The following is a 16,535-nucleotide window of genomic DNA, read 5'->3' on the forward strand; positions in this document are numbered from 1 at the left end:
AGAGAGAGAAAGAAAAAGAATTTGAAGGTCCTCTTTCAGGCTATCTCTGATCTCATATTATACCACATGCACAGCCATATGCGGAACCCAATCCCCTGGTCTTAGCTAGCCAATGGCTGTTCCTCATGACTGAGACTGAACACAATCTACAAGGCCTAACTTTGGTTTCCTTACCCTCAGGGTTGAACTCCACTCAGTTCTATTACAGGTTTCCCCTGCCCTTTCTTTAAAGATGTTCAAAGTTGGGAGCTCAGAAAACTACCCTTCATGGGAACCTATGCCTCTGCAGAGTTGGTCTAAGGACTGGCCCGATCAGGAGCTTTGAGAACGGGGCGGGGGGAGTGTCGTGTGGGTGTTTTAAGGGCTCCCGCGTGGCTACCTTCCTTCCTGGGTCTGCTGTCGCGCAGGCCAGGAGCTCGCGCGCCCGCCGCCGGGTGATCGCAGGCAGGCAGGCAGCGGAAGAAACCCCCTCGGGGCTTTGGTTCCCGCGTGGCTACCTTCCTTCCTGGGTCTGCTGTCGCGCAGGCCAGGAGCTCGCGCGCCCGCCGCCGGGTGATCGCAGGCAGGCAGGCAGCTGAAGAAACCCCCTCCGGGGTCTTTGGGGCCTTCCTGGGTCTGTTGTTGCACAGGCCGGGAGCTCACGTGCCCGCCCCCGGGTGATCGCAGGCAGGCAGCTGAAGAAACCCCCTCTGGGGTCTTTGGGGCCTCGGCTTTTGATTGAATTTAGATGGTGAGCCTTTCCCTTGGCACCAAATAGGCTTCATGTGTTGAGGCCCACTGGCCAAGTCCACCTTGGCTTTCTTCTTCTTCTTCTTCCTCCCTCTTTGTACCACCTCTTGGCAGTTGTCCCATGTTTGGGGCTCAACATGTTTTCTCAGTAATCAAAATTAATCTTTGGAATAGTGAAGGTTTTATTTTCCTTAATTATTTACCTGAGTATTATTTTCGTGATGATAAAAGGAAATCTCAAGTAAGGAGAAAACAAATGTAGTCAAGTGTCAGATATTTAATCAGTAAACATTATCTGATTAGCACCACCACAGGTTTGGATTTCTTTCAAGTCATTCAGGCAATAATTCAGCCATGGTACAATCTCTCAGAGTAATCTAGATTATTTCTTAATTGGCATCAGAATTAGCCCAACTCCTCAAACCTGACATTTCAACACCAGCTGTTGAATGATAGGGCCTTAGAACTTTGGATAAAGGTGAATATTCCCTTGATATTGATGCCTTTGGCAGGAAGAAAGACATCAGTGGAAACCTTTGGGTCTCATAGGTTGTATATATTGTTTGAATTTTTTAGAATATTGTGTACAAGAAATAACATTTCAGCATATAATTTTTGCCTTTTCTTGGATAAGGGAGCTAATTTGCAAAGCTTATCTTTAATCCTTCACCTATTAACAGCTAGCATAAAGCCTTAAAAATAAACCCCTTCGTATTCAGAGTGCCCATTCCTGTTTTTCAGCTTCTTTTCCCCCAAAACAAAAGATCCTGAATAGGGAGAATTTTCAAATGATATTCAGGTCCAATTTGTGGCTGTAATATTAGCATTCTAATAAGGAATTCTTGAAAGGGGATGAAAGCAGGGGTTTTTTTTCTTTTATTTGATTGATATTGCCCAAAGATTTCACCTTAATTTGAGCATACTTAACAAGATTTTTGACATTGAGCAACAAATCTTCCTAAACCCTCTGACATTGTAAGCATCACGCCTGACTGGGCCACTAGAGCTCTTGGTAAGTGCTGCAGGAGAGAGGCTTAGCAGCCCATCTAGACTGTGCAGATGGCAGTTAGGAGCCTTATCTTTCACTGCACATATTCAACATGTAAGTACCATACCCAGAGGAGCTAGTCATGGCCTCTGAAATAGTTGGACCATCCTCTTGAAGCTCTAACTTAAGATGGCAATTTTAAAAAACATGGTATAAGCTACTTTATGATCCAAAGTAATATAGTGATTGCTAGGAGTTTGTAGAGCTGATCTCACAGAAGTAATAGGATATACATTCAGAGAGAAGAGATACAGAATAGATGTATTTTAATTATGCAGTAGAATAATAACTAAAAGGCAAAATCCACTTATGTTGGATTGTTTTGCTTTTCTTTTGTAGTAAGAATACCATAGGTACTTTGTGGAGCTTGAGTACTGATTCAGAATGTGATAGTTATCTAAAACTGGAGCAGTAACTTAGGTATTAAAGTAGTTCTTACATGTCTGAACTTCTGAACTTAAGAGAATTTAAATTATGAATCCAGCATGGTGACACAGGCCTTGGATCCCAGCACTCTGGAGGCTGAGGCAGGAGGATAACTATGAGTTTAAGGCCAGCCTGGGCTACAAAGTGAGACCCTGTTTCAACCAAAAAAAAAAAGCTTTTAAATTACACAGGAAAGGCTAACCAGCTAAATCTAATTAAAAAAAATATTGTTTGCCTTAGTTTAAATTCTTTGATTTTCAATCTATAAAATTAAAACAATGAAAGACAAAGAATAACAATAAACATATTAAGGGCATGTAAAGAGAACTATGTTAAATATAAGAGCAATTTTTCTTTTAATGCTTTACTAGTATATCTAGGCAATAAACTGCTTTCTCATCAACATTTTGGTGCTATTTTTAGTTGTTATAAAACTGAAATGACTTTTGGACCGCATAAGATCTAATGTAATATTTGGCATTTGTGGCATTATTAAATCAACACTAAAAATCTTGGGATGTATCTCTTAAAACATAGTTATATAAAAGGTTGAGATATTTTGGTGGTTAGATAAATTGTTAGATTTAAGGCTGCTAGAGAAAGAAGAGATATTTTGTTACTATACTCAGAAGAAACATTCCGGATCCCATTCCAAAAAGCCCAAAAGACTGAAACAGGTTTTCCTTCAAGTTTCCATCTCTTTTTCATCTCTAAGGAGTATGGACACTGTAAGCCAAAAGTAGAATTTTTGAGAAACTGAATGAAAATGGGTTATGAAAATCATTTCTGAAGCAGCCTCATTTCTTAAGGGATTTGTGTTTGCCACTAAAAATAGATTACATTGTCATCTGAAGCTGGAGACTGAGGAGTGTTGCAATTTTTCTGGGCAGTTGGGGACCATTTTGTTTAGTGGATAACTCCACTCTTCTCCCGCTTTCCTGAGACTTGTGCGGTTGTTCTGTGCACTGTGCCAGGATAATGTGCTTACATGGTGCTGGGCAAACAGAGAGCTCCACAAATAGGACCTTGCCTTTCTGATGCAAGACAGGCAGGAGAAATCAGGAAAGATAGCAGTGTTTCAGAAGGTAACCGCTGGGGCTGCGTCTATTGGGGCTCTGGCTCAGTTGACTATGGACAGAGCTCAGGGTATAAAAGGTGTTTTGTTGTCATGGAGACAAAGCTGCTGCATTTACAGGAAAAATTATGTATGCTTATGCAACATTATCAGTAAAGTAGAGTGCCTGCCTCCTTTATGTTTTCTTTAAAGGCACTAAAATCTCTGCATTCCAATCTTTTCTCCAAGCTTTGCTCAGAATAGGGTCATCAAGCAACTTTGTGACATGATTTGCTTTAGCTGTTCAGTCAGTAAAAATTAGATAATTAGATTGTACCTCTTTTCTCTGGCCCTTAGTGTCTGTAAGCCACCTTCGTAATTGTACCTGCAGTTAAAAAGGCCCAAGTGATTGGGAATAAGTACACGCTGCCTTCAAAACAAAATCCTTAAGATCAAATATGTACAAATACTGGAATTAGCAAGGCAGACATAGCTATTATAGTGCTTAACATAAATGGACAAAAACAAAATAATCTGAGCAGCTTGAACTTCAGCCTGGTCCCTTGGAATACAGCAAATGTATTACAAAAATATACCTACCGTCACCCTTTCCCAAAGACCTGGAAGAATTCACTGTGGTTTCCATGTTGGGTAAGATCCACTCTAATACTGTGTGGTTTCCATGTTAGAACTACCCAAAATTTAAGACTCTTATCAAACGAATTTGTCAGAATACCCGTAGGACAGGTAGGTTGTACCCAATACCTTAACTTTCTACCACAGAGTACTTTAGTTGAGTATAGCAATCATTTGAAACATCCATAAAGTAATTCAGGAAGCTGTATCACCAAATGGTACAATTCTCAGGTTGTTCACACTAAAGTCCCCAGGGTTATATGGGCTCCAGTACCTAGAACACATCCCGGGCTCTGCACCCCTCTCGTGCATGAATCACTGTTTTATACTAACCTGCCCTGATGTTGATTAAGTTGTTCAAAAGTCAGTCTTGCATGTTTACAGAATATGAGTACAGTTAGAGTAGATGCCTAGCCTTAAGTCCTGCCTTTATTTTATACATTAATAAAGGAGGCTGCTGCTAAGGGACGCAGGTATCTTCAACCAGAGCCTTCAGCTGGAATATAGGTGAACTAATGCCACTCTGGATCACCAAGAATGAAACTTCACCATCTCCAAAGGATGAACAGTGCTAAGAAGGACGCCCATCTCCTGATACTGCTTGTGACAGGAATTTCCAGGAAGCTACAATTATTTACCTACTGAGAAATCATTAGTAATAGATTGTCAAATGATAACATTAGCAGTACGGATCAATAATCAGGATCCACAGGAGCCATACAACCAAAAATTAGATGCCAGTGATACTAAATAAGGAGTTCCCTGGGCTCCTAGAAAAGAACACTGCTAATGCAAAAATGAGGGGAGTTAATACAGGCAAATCAGAGACTCATGTATTCTTGGGTATTTTCTAAACTCTTACTTAAACCTGAGTGCAGATTACCCAAGCACGTCCTAGCACTTTCTCAATAAAAGGGGATGTGCTGAAGAACTTTCCAAGGCTTCTGCAATTTTAACTTTTAAAACTTTTTTGACACTTCAAAAGTGTTTAAATTTTCAAAATAAATCTTTCTCAGCATTTCACCACTAAAAGATAACCACATTTTTCTCAATGAATGCTTTCATATTTTTAGTTTTTATTACGGAAACTTCCAAACATAAGCGAAATGGAAGCATATAATGGAATCTGGTGTACAGCTCTAGCTGCAAGAAATATCAAGTCTTAATCATCCCTGTTTATCTCTATCCTAACGACATCCCCCTGCTACCCTGTTCTGTCTGAGTGTGATTTTTTCAGGCAAATCTCAGGTACCATATGACTCAATTTGTGTATATTTCAGTATGTATGTAAGACTCTATTAAAAGAACTTTAAAAAATACAAATAGTAAATGGTACTCGGTAACTCAACCATCTAGCAAAATTTATAATTTCAAACTATCATTAAACATCTAATCAATAGTTGTATTGCTTTGTTAGTAGTATATGTTTGCAGTACATAATGATAGCATTTGCCATGAATAGTTTGTACATGTACATAACACATCTTAATTCTTTTTTGTCCCCTTCCTCTTTCATCCCCCTCTGCTTCCTTTATTCTTTTCCCCTTCCCATTTGCAAAAGCTCTATTTCCATTTTTTTTCTTCAATTCACCATTGTAAATCCTTTTCTCATTCCTTCCGTCCCCCTGCCTTCATCTCTTGATCCCCTTCCCATTTGAAAAAAGGTCTCCCTTCTTCCTGTTATCTATCTTTTATTTTTTCTCTTTATTTATATTGTGGGTCTCTAGTATAAGAGAAACCATGTGATATTTAATCTCATATCTGATTTATTTCCCTTAACATTCTGGTCTCGAGGCACATCCATTTACCTAAAATGCCGCAAGTCTGTCCTTCTCATGATGCTATCCTTCTCCACAGCAAATGTCACATTTCTTTACCCATTCACCTGTTGATGGGCATATAAGCTGTAATATGATAACTTTAACTCTCAGGAGATACTTAGAAGGGAAGTACGTGGATCAAATGGAATTTCTATTTTTAGTTTTTTGGAGAATCTCCATACTGATCTCCGTAGTGTTTGTACTAGTTTACATTGCTATCAACAATCTAGCTGGGTTCCTTTGTCCCCCCTGCAGCCTTACCAGCATTTGTTACTGATTTCTTAATGATAGTCCTTCTCTCTGGTGTAAGATGGAATCTTTGTGTTGTTCTGATGGCCAGTGATATTGAACAATTTTTCCATATATTTATTGGCCATTTGAAGCTCTTCTGAGAAGTGTCTATTCATTTTGGTTGCCCATTTTTGACTGAGTATTTTATTTTGGAGTATCTAATCTTTTTTTAGTACTTTATATATTCTAGATATTAGTCCTCTGTCTGAGTATAGCTAGCAAAATTTTTAAGTTATATTTCTTTAATTTTTAAAAGTGTGTATTTCTAATTGTGGTGAAATATACATAACATAAACTTTATCTTCTTAACCATTTCAAAATACACAAGTTCATTAGTGCTAAGTCCATTCACATCTTTGTACAGCCAACCTCCAAAATGCTGTGTCTGAGGTATTAGCTCTCTGTCACTGTGACAAAATCCCCAGGAAATCAACTCAAAGGCTTCAGGCCAAGGTCATCTGGTACCATCACTGTGGGCCTGAGGTGAAGCTGAAAATCATGGTGGGAGGCTGAGGTGTAGGAAAGCCGCTCACCTCATGGCAGCCAGGAAGCAGAGAGATGGGGAAACAGCCAGAGAAGAAGGGGCCAGGAAAGAAGAGTCCTGAAGGCCACACCCTGTGACCCTCTACTTTCAACTAGGCCCCACCTCCTGATTCTGTGACCTCCTAATACACCAAATTATTGTCTACTGGGTGAGTTAATCCACTGCCAAAGTTAGAGCCCTCCTAATGTAATCACTTCTGTAGAGTAACATTGCTGTACTTGGGGAATAAGCCTCTAGTACATGAGTCTTTGGGGGACACCTTATATTTGAACCACAACACTTACAAAGTTGAATATCTATATCCATTCAACAACTCCCCATTCTCCTCTATCCCCAGTTCCTCGCCACCTCTATTCTCCTTTGTCTCTGGTTCATGTACCTCTTTAAGTGTAATTATGTACACTGATTGTCTTTTTATGAGTGGCTTACTTCACTTAGGATGGTATCTCGAAGGTTCATCCATGTTGCAATATGTACTGAAATTTCCTTCCTTTTAAAGGCTAGGTAATATTCCACTGTATTGCAAACTACATTTATTCACCTATCATGAACACTTTTGTTGCTTCCACCTTTTTGCTATTGTAGGAGTTCTTACAATTGTAGAAATTCCTTATATAATTTGGATACTAACTGCTTATCATATCTGTAATTTGCAGATATCTTTTCCTTACCATAGGTTGCCTATTCACTCAACTTAATTATGTTGTTAATTTTGATGTAGCTCAGTTTGTTTCTTTTGTTGTCTGTATGTTTAGTGCTATATCCTAGAAGTCATTGCCTTATTCACTGTCTTGAAGTGTTTCCCCTAAGAGTTTCAGAGTTTAGCTTCTTCATTGAGGACTTTGATCTGTTCTGAGTTAATTTTTATGCATAATATAAAGGTCCAGCTTCATTTCTTTCTTGTGGATGTTTGATTTTCCCATCATGATTTTTTTCAAAAGCTTATCATTTCTTCATTGAATGGTCTTGGCACTATTTTCAAAAATTGTTTGACCATCTATGCAAGGGTTGATTGCTAGACTTTCTGTTCTTTTGATTTGTTCATCTGTGTTTATGCCAAACACTGAGCTCATGTCAGGCATTGTGCTGGATAGCGAAGATGGAGAGAGAAGGATATAGGAATAAAAAACAAGGGATCATAGCTTAAAATTTAAAATAGTTTTTGAAAATCTGAAGACAGAGTTGAGAGACATAACCAAACAAAACATTGTACACAAAGTAGAAACACAAAGTACTCATCCTTTTTTAGGTGATACCACTTTGGGTGTGTGTATGTCCATGCTTGCATGCGTGCGTGTGTGTGTGTGTATGTATGTGTATGTTGCTGTGCATCAAACCCAGAGCTTCATGCATACTAAGCAAACTGTCTACCACTGAGCTACCTTCCCAGTCCATGACAACCACTTTTTAGTTCTACAATTAAAAATTGTATGCCCAAACCAAACAGAAAATCTGTAACTTCCAAATTGAAAAATAAAGAATATAGGGATAGTCCCTCCTTAGACACAGCATATCACCTGTGGTACCCAGGGGCTGCTTGACCAAGTTGGGAAAAATCAGGAAGAAGGAGACACTGCAATGATGAAGGCCCGTGGGAGAAACTCTGTAAAACAATGGGGTCTTGGACTCACAGGCTTGTCAGAGACCATGATACATAATACATGTAACCCGTGGGGACAGATCCTTTGCTGTGATTTTCCTTAAGATCTGTGAGTGAGAGCTTCCATCAGAAGCACTTTGTTTTGTGTTATATTATAATTAAATATGTATCCAAATATAGTATAATAATTCAAATTAGGATACCATATTTCTATTTATAATAATGTAATTAGTATGTATTATGATTAAATATAATTGATGTATAAATATAAAATTATAAATTAAGTACTATTATAGTACAGTACATGTTAGACCTCTGCCTGGTCATCTTTTGAAGGCAGAACTTCATGGCCAAAAATTATAATTCTACAGACCATCAATAGATGACACATGGGGGAGGTAGGTAAAAGTGAGACACTTATGGGCCATTCATAACTGTTGAGGTGTTTGAATATTTCTTAAAATAGGTGGGAGAATGGCATGGGAGTTAGGGGCATCCAGGAAATAGAACCCAGGGAAGGAGGACATTGAAGGGATCAATGACTAGGAACAAAAACATGAAAACAAAGAATGGTGATGAAGATGAATAAGATGTGAATTCCAGTTCTAAGTGGAAGGATGTCACATTTGATTTAATGTGGGACTAGAGAGAAGCTGCTTATAAATGCCAAGGTTTGGGGTTAGAAGGATGTCAGTCTTCTAAAGAAAAAACAGCAAATTTCCAGGGGAAATATGATGATTTGATTTGTCACATGCTAAGTTTCGGATGCTTCATGGCAATCTAAGGAGAAATAGCCACAAGTAGTCGATATATAAGCCTGCAATTCAGATCTCAGCTGTGACAAAGGGACAGGAATGGTGTCTGAATGAGTATGTTGGAGTCAGGAGGCAGCTTGAAGAGTAAAGAATAGGTGAGCATTCCTAGAGATTAGGGGTACACAATGGGTAATCAAATCTAGGAAGACACTTAGAAAAGACTGATGCTGTCACAGACACAGAGAAAGAGAAGCACCAAGGAAAGTATAGACAGCAGTGGCAAAAGCCACAGGGGGCGTCTGGTTGAGAAAGCAATGGAAACAGTGAAATTTACATAAAGTGAGATTTACTTTGATGTGGACGGGAAGCTCCAAATAATTTTCCAAAAGTGATAAGCATAAAAAGGTTCTTCTAGAAGAAATCATTTCATAACTGCAGCCCTGACATTTATTATTGCAAGAAGATTACCTTTTGTAAAGAAAAGTAAAATTAAACCAAAGACAGAGTGATTTTCAAGTCTCAGTTTTAGTCTGAGAATTTGTTTTTATACTTTCTTCTGAGTATGCCAAAGTAAGCCATCAAGCATGACTAACTTATTAACTGTTTGATGTTAGATTTTTGACAGATTTGACTTATATCAAACATGTTTGAAAATTTTTAAGGTATTAAAACAGTATTGATTTTAAAAATAAAAATTTAGAAATAGTATTGATTATAATAGAAAACTACAGTCTGCTTATGATATGAGAAGAGTTCTGGTTACTAGAATTCTGTAGGTGAATCCATGAAGATAGGCATCCATCCGTCTGTCTGTCTGTCTATCTATCTAGGCTATCTTCTACCAGTGTCTCATGTAAAACAAAAGTGAGGTAACTTTGTACCTGCCAACCCACTTACAATTAAAAAATCACAACACTTCTGGAAACCAGTGTTCCTATCTCTAAAATCAATGAAGGGGTATATTCTGGGGCTCTGCTTTACAAAAGACTGATCATGACAGGGCTGTGAAATGGAAGATAGAGCACATTCCACACACCTAGTACAACAAGGAAAATTGCTATGACAAAATTGTTTCACCTTTGAGTGTGTGTTTGTGTGTGTGTGTGTGTGTGTGTGTGTGTGTGTGTGTGTGTGAAAGAAAGTCAGAGAGGCCTAAATTATGGTATAAAATGTTTTTGTCTTGTTTTATTCTGTCTTGTTTGTTTACTGTGGGTAATGGTTAAAAGATGTTTGAGAAACAGTGCTGTCCACCAAAATCCTTTCCTACTTTAAAATTCTCTTGTTCCATTTACAGTTAAACAGTTGTTTTGGTGTAGTAAATGTTTTATAACAATTCCACAGAATGGCAGGTAGAAAAACTGTTCAGGAATGTCTGCCTAATAACAAAAGAGAATAACACTAGAAGGTAAATAAGGCCAACATCTGTGTTGTATTTTACTCCAGGAATGAACAGCCTTTAAAATTTATTAGTATTCTGACTTGCAAGTCATTACTGTAATTTATGAAGAAAAGTTAAAGCACACTATATATTAACAAACAATCAAGTAATTCTTGTGATGGCCATTAAATAAGAAACCATATCAAGGAGAAGTAATATGTTCTCAAAAGTAACAGTATCATGGCACATAAATTCCACAATTAGCAATTAAATAGATGTGGTGAGTCTCCTTCCTGACCACATAAAAGGACTCATTGACATAGTTATGAGACAAGTCAGTGTATTTTTACTGGCCTGAACTAGAAGGGTATGCACCTTAGTCAGGTGTTTTGTTTTACAAACAGCTGTTTGCATTTTCCCTACTGGTGCACTCTGCTCTCAGGCATGTTAGTACATTTGCTCTTTCCAGCACCTTACAGATAGCATATTTGTGAATGAACAATTTCCCATTTTAAAAAAAGTAAAGGACTTGTTTTCCTTACTTATTTGTAAACCATATTTAATTCTTGTATAACCTATGGAACTGTATATATTTTAGGTGGTATTAAACAAGGGCAGTTTAAGAAAGTGAAGGCGAATGAATCACCATGTAGGATATCTGAGGGCATTTTTTCATCTGTGCCTGCCCTCAGGGCTTGGGCACTCAGCGAGCCTCTGTCTTTATTTACTCCCTGCTTTGTACACCACTCTAACATTCAACCTTGGCAATCCCTTGTCTTCTGCCTGCTTTCCACTGTCAGTCAGCTCCAGAGTGCAGCTCCCTTCTTCCTCTGGATCCCTGTAAGGGAAACGCTGGCTGGTGCTGTGGGGGTTGGGCGGCCCTAACACCCTGGGCGGTGCGGGCTGTGTAGCAGCGCGGGCTCTGCCTCCCTTGGCTGCAGTTAACTGGCCAATGGCAGTTGCTCAGGGACTTTCTGTTCCCATCCTTGCATTCTAGGTTCCAGCTCTCTTCAAAGTGTAGAAACACATATGAGTGTGCCAAATACGAAGAGTGTTTAATTACTCTAAGGGGGACCAAAGGTAAGGCATGGCCCTCCAAACCTAGGTCTCTTCTCCCACCTCTTGCTGAATCCCAGAGCCCAGGAGGAGATGGGACTTGTGGTGGCTACTCAAGGACATGACAGCCTTTAGATACATACGAAAAGCAGAGTGTAAGACACAGACAAGTCTTAAGATTTGACATGAAGATAGAATGTTTAGAAGACAGTATTTCTTTGAGTTTTAGGTCCTTGACTGTAATACAGACTCAGACAGATAAATATATACCTGCCAGGTCAGCGATCTACTTGAAGGCATAATTTCTCTTAATTAATACTGTACTTACTCCAAAAAAAAGATTGTGGTAAGAAAAATATATCATGTTATCATTCTTTGGAAAAAAAATAAAATATACACATAAGAGTTGATATTATTTTTATTTTTAAAATTTTAATTTCATTGGTACAGTTTATATATATAATGATCACATTCGTCAAAAAGAGGACTCCTCTTTTTCTACCCATTCCCCTTCCCTCCCTTCAACTCCCCTTCCCCTCCCTATTTACAAAATCCCTGTTTCCACTTTTTTTCCTTCTTTTCTCATTTTTTTCTCTTTCCTTCCCCCCTTCCCCCCCCCCCCAGTTCCTCTTTCCTTTTGAACAACTTTTTTAATTTCTCATTATCTATTACACATCTTGGTTCCTATTTACACTTTCAGTTTCTTACATCAGAGAGACATTTACACGTGTGATATTTACACGTCTGATTTATTTCACTTAAGAGTGTAGCTTCAAGGTGCATCCATTTAGCTGTAAATTTCTCAAATTTGAGACATTTCTTTGTGGCTGAGTTGTATTCCATTGTATAGAAAAAGCATATCTTTTTTATCGCCTCATAATTGGTGGATATTTGGGTTGTTTCTAAGACTGAGCTATTACAAACTGTTCTGCTATAAACATGAGTCTGCATACATCGCTGTGATTTGATGCTTTTATTTCTTTTGGGATGATACCCAGAAGAGGAATGGCTGGGTCAAATGAGACTCTAATCGTAGTTTTTTTAATGAATCTCTACACTGATTTCCACAGTGGTTGCACCAGTCTGCACTCCAGCCAACAGTGGCAAAGGGTTCCTTTCTCCCCACATCCCCACCAGCATTTGTTGTTGGTTGATTTCTTGATATTATCCATTCTTTCTCGAGAGGGATGGTATCTCAGTGATATTTTAATTTTCATCTCTTAAATGACCAATGATGTTGAACATTTTCTCATATATTTATTTGCCATTTCTACTTCTTCATCTGAGAATTGTCTATTCATTTCAGATGCCCATTTCTGGATTAGGTCTTTAAATTTGAGGGATCTGATTTTTTTGAATTCTTTATATGTTCTAGATATTAGTCTTTTATCTGAGGGAGAACTGGCAATAATTTTTTTCCACTCTGTGGTTTGTCTCTTCACTCTGTTGGTGATTTTGCTGTGTAAAACTTTTTAGTAGGTTGAAACCCTATTGTTGATTCTTATTTCCCATGTGCCTGGAGGTTTGTTCATAAAGTCTTTGCCTACTTAAGTCCCCAAGACTTCTACCAATTCTCTCTTCCAGATTTAGTGTTTCTGTTTTAGTATTTAGATTTTTAAAAATTAATTTTATTGGTACATTTAATGTATACAGTATAATGACATTCATTGTTAGAAATTTGTACCTTTACGTAGTCAATCTTGGTTCTTTTCCCCCATTCTCCTGCCCTCCCTTCAACCCCTCCTTCCCTTCCTATCTACAAAGACTTTCTTTCCATTATTTTTATTTTCTCATATTAATTCCATTCCCTTCTTTCCTTTCCCCTCTTGTTTCTCCTTTCTCTTTGTCCCTTTTCTTCCTATTTCACATTATCTATTATACCTTTTAGTCCTTATCTACACTTTCAGTTTCTCACACTAGAGAAACTATTCGGTATTTACACATGTGTCCTATTTATATAACTTAAGAGTATTGCCTCAGTGTGCATTATTTAGCTATAAATGTCTCTAATTTCTCACTTTTATGGCTGAATAGTATTTCATTTCTTTTTTTAAGACACATTTTCTTTAGCCAATCTCCCATTGATGGGCAAGTAGGCAGCTTCCAAGTTTTAGCTATTACAAATTGTATTGCTGTGAACATGAGTGCATATATATCTCTATGGTATTATTCTTTTAATTCTTTAGGGAAGATACCCACTAGGGGAATAGCTGGGTCAAATGAGACTTCCAATCCTAGTTCTTTGAGGTGTCTCCATACTGTTTTCTACAGTGGTTGCACCAGTCTGCACTCACACCAGCAGTGGAGCAGGGTTCCTCTTTCCCCACAGCCCCGCCAGCATCTGTTATGGGTGATTTCGTGTTAGCAGCCATTCTTTCTGAGGTGAGGTGGAATCTCAGAATTGTTTTCATTTGCATTTCTTGAATGACCAGTTATGTTGAACATTTTTTGATATTTCTACTTCTTTGACAAATGTCTGTGCATTTCAGATGCCCATTTTTGGATTGGATCTTTAAATTTGGGAGGTCTTATTTTTTAAAGTTCTTCATATATTCTAGATAGTAGACCTTTGTCTGAAGAACAGCTGGTGAAAATCTTTTCCCACGTTGTGGGTTGTCTCTTCACACTGTTGGTCATTTCTCTTGCTGTGCAAAAGCTTTTTAGTAAGACATCCTACTCATTGATTGATTGTGCTAGCTCATGGGCAACCAAGGTTTTGTTCATAAAATCTTTTATTACACCAATATATTCAAGAGTTCTACCTAATCTCTCTTCCAGTTGATTTAGTGTTTCTTTTTTAATATATAGAGATATTTAATCCATTTTGATTTTTATTTGAGTGCATGATGAGAGATATAGGTCCAGTTTTAATCTTTGGCAAGTTGAAACCCAGTTTTTCCAGCACCATTTATTAAAGAAGCTATCTTTCCTACAGCAAGGGTGCTTAGCTCCTTTGTCAAAGATGAGGTGGTTGAGTGTGTCTGAACTTGTTTCTGCATCTTCTTTCTGTTCCACTGGTCCTCAGGTCTGTTTATTTGCCAGTACCATGCTGTTCTTATCACAGTAGCTTCATAGTATAGTTTCAGGTTGGGGATTGGGATACCCACTAACTTCTCCTTATTGCCTAAAATTGCTTTTGCTATTCTAGGCCTCTTCTTGTTCCAAATGACTTTTTGGATTGTTTTCTCAAGGTCTGTGAAGTGTGCTCCTGGGATTTCAATTAGGATTGGATTGACTGTACATAGCAGTTTTGGAAGTATGCCCATTTTCACTATGTTGATTCTTCCTACCCAGGAGCAAGGGATGTCTTTCCATTTTCTGATATCCTCATCAATCTGTTTTTTTCAGAGTGGTGTAGTTTTCAGAGGAGTGGTCTTTGATTTCTTTTGTTAGGTTGATTCCTCAGTATTTTAGGGCTGACTCAACATACACAAATCAGTAAATGTAATGCGCTATATTTTTTTTCAGCTTTAATTGAGTTTATTGGTACATTTTAGGGATACAGTACAGTTACATTCATTGTTGGGATCTTGTACCTCTATATGACAAGTCTTGATTCTCATTTTTCCCCTTATCCCTGCACTCCCTTCACCCTCTCCTCCCCTCCCCATCTACAAACACTTTATTTTCATCTTTTCATTATCTTACATTTTTTTTCTTTTCTCTTATTACCCTTCCCCTACCCATCCCACAAGCCAAGGATAGAAACCATATGATCATCTCAATGATGATCTCAATGAATGCTCAGAAAAAGCATTCAATAAAATCCAACATGTATTCATGATAAAAATTCCTATGGAAAATTGGAATAAACAGTCTACCTCAATCTGATAAAAGCCATCTATGAAAAACCAACAGCCAAAATCATTCTAAATGATCAAAAATTGAAATCCTTCACATTAAAATCAGAAACAAGACAAGGATGTCTACTATCACGACTCCTATTCAATATAGTTCTGAAACATTAGCCACATCAATTACACATGAGAAAGAAAGAAATAAACATAGGAAAGAAAGAAGTCAGATTGTCATTATTTGCAGGTAATATCCTGTATATAGAAGACCCCAAGAACTCCACCAAAAGTCTTCTTGACTTTATAACCAAATTTAGTAAAGTAGCTGGATACAAGGTTAATGCACAAAAGTCAATAGCTTTTCTGTACATGGAAAACAGACTCACTGAGACAGAAATGGGGCAATCAATTCTTTTTACATTAGCATCCAAAAAATTGAAATACCTAGGAATCAACCTAATAGAGTTTTGACCCATTTTGATTTTATTTTAGTGCATGGTGAGAGACAGGGGTCTGATTTTACTCTTTGCCATGTGGAAAGCCATTTTTATTTTTCCAGCACCACTTATTAAAGAGGCTATCTTTTTTCCACTGAATGTGTTTGGCCTCTTTGTCAAAGATGAGGTGGCTGACGGTGTTTGGTGAACTTTCTGCATTTTCTAGTCTATTCCATTTTTTTCTTTAGTATGCAGAATTTTAAGTATGAACCATGTTGTTTCCTGGGTGTCATTCACTACAAATAAAAAAAATCATAAAGAATGCAAATATTTACATATCCTCCAAATTTATGTCAATACAAATGGATGTTATCAAGATATGGGCTGCTCAGGAAAGTCTGACTACTTACCACTAGTGTCAAAGGCTTGAAGCACAGGGTAGAAGCCGCTACACATTTTGGAACCATTCCCAACTGTTTGGTGGCTTGGTGTATAACCTGGATGTCAAGATCTGCCCTCAAGCTAGGCATGGTGTCAGGTGGCCACCATGGCTGCCACTTTTTACTTGGACTATGCTTGAAATTGCCAGAGAGTCTGAAAAAGTACAAAGCATGATGCGAAATTACTTTGTAAAGTAAACTTACTAATTACTACCTTTCTGAGATGTGTAGTACATTTTCTGTTATCTGCGGCAATACTTTTTAGATGTTCTTAAGGTATTATGTTATAATAATCACAATGACTTCTTGTCTTGCTCCTGAAGCAGACATGGGAAGCTGAATTTCCTCTCGATCTTATTTTCTGTAATATTTTGTTCAGTAAAATATTTCGTACTTATGCAAAGTAATTAAAATAGTTGGGATACTTTTAAATAGTAAATCACAAAAGTTTGCCTACAGAATAAATCTTGTACACCAAAAGCAGCAGAAGCCCAAGTCTTCCTGTATTTCTCTTGCTTTCCACCTTT

General features: G+C 37.9%; 1 protein-coding gene across 15 annotated transcripts in view; it reads left to right on the forward strand.

Moving 5' to 3' along the window:
• The window catches only part of Eya1 (EYA transcriptional coactivator and phosphatase 1), a 419,270-nt gene that overhangs the window by 350,324 nt on the left and 52,411 nt on the right, over positions 1 to 16,535 (forward strand). The window lies entirely within an intron of this gene.

Source organism: Fukomys damarensis, unplaced genomic scaffold (genome assembly GCF_012274545.1).
Source record: "Fukomys damarensis isolate Sample0158 unplaced genomic scaffold, DMR_v1.0_HiC HiC_scaffold_5, whole genome shotgun sequence".
Classification (NCBI taxonomy): Eukaryota; Metazoa; Chordata; class Mammalia; order Rodentia; family Bathyergidae; genus Fukomys; species Fukomys damarensis.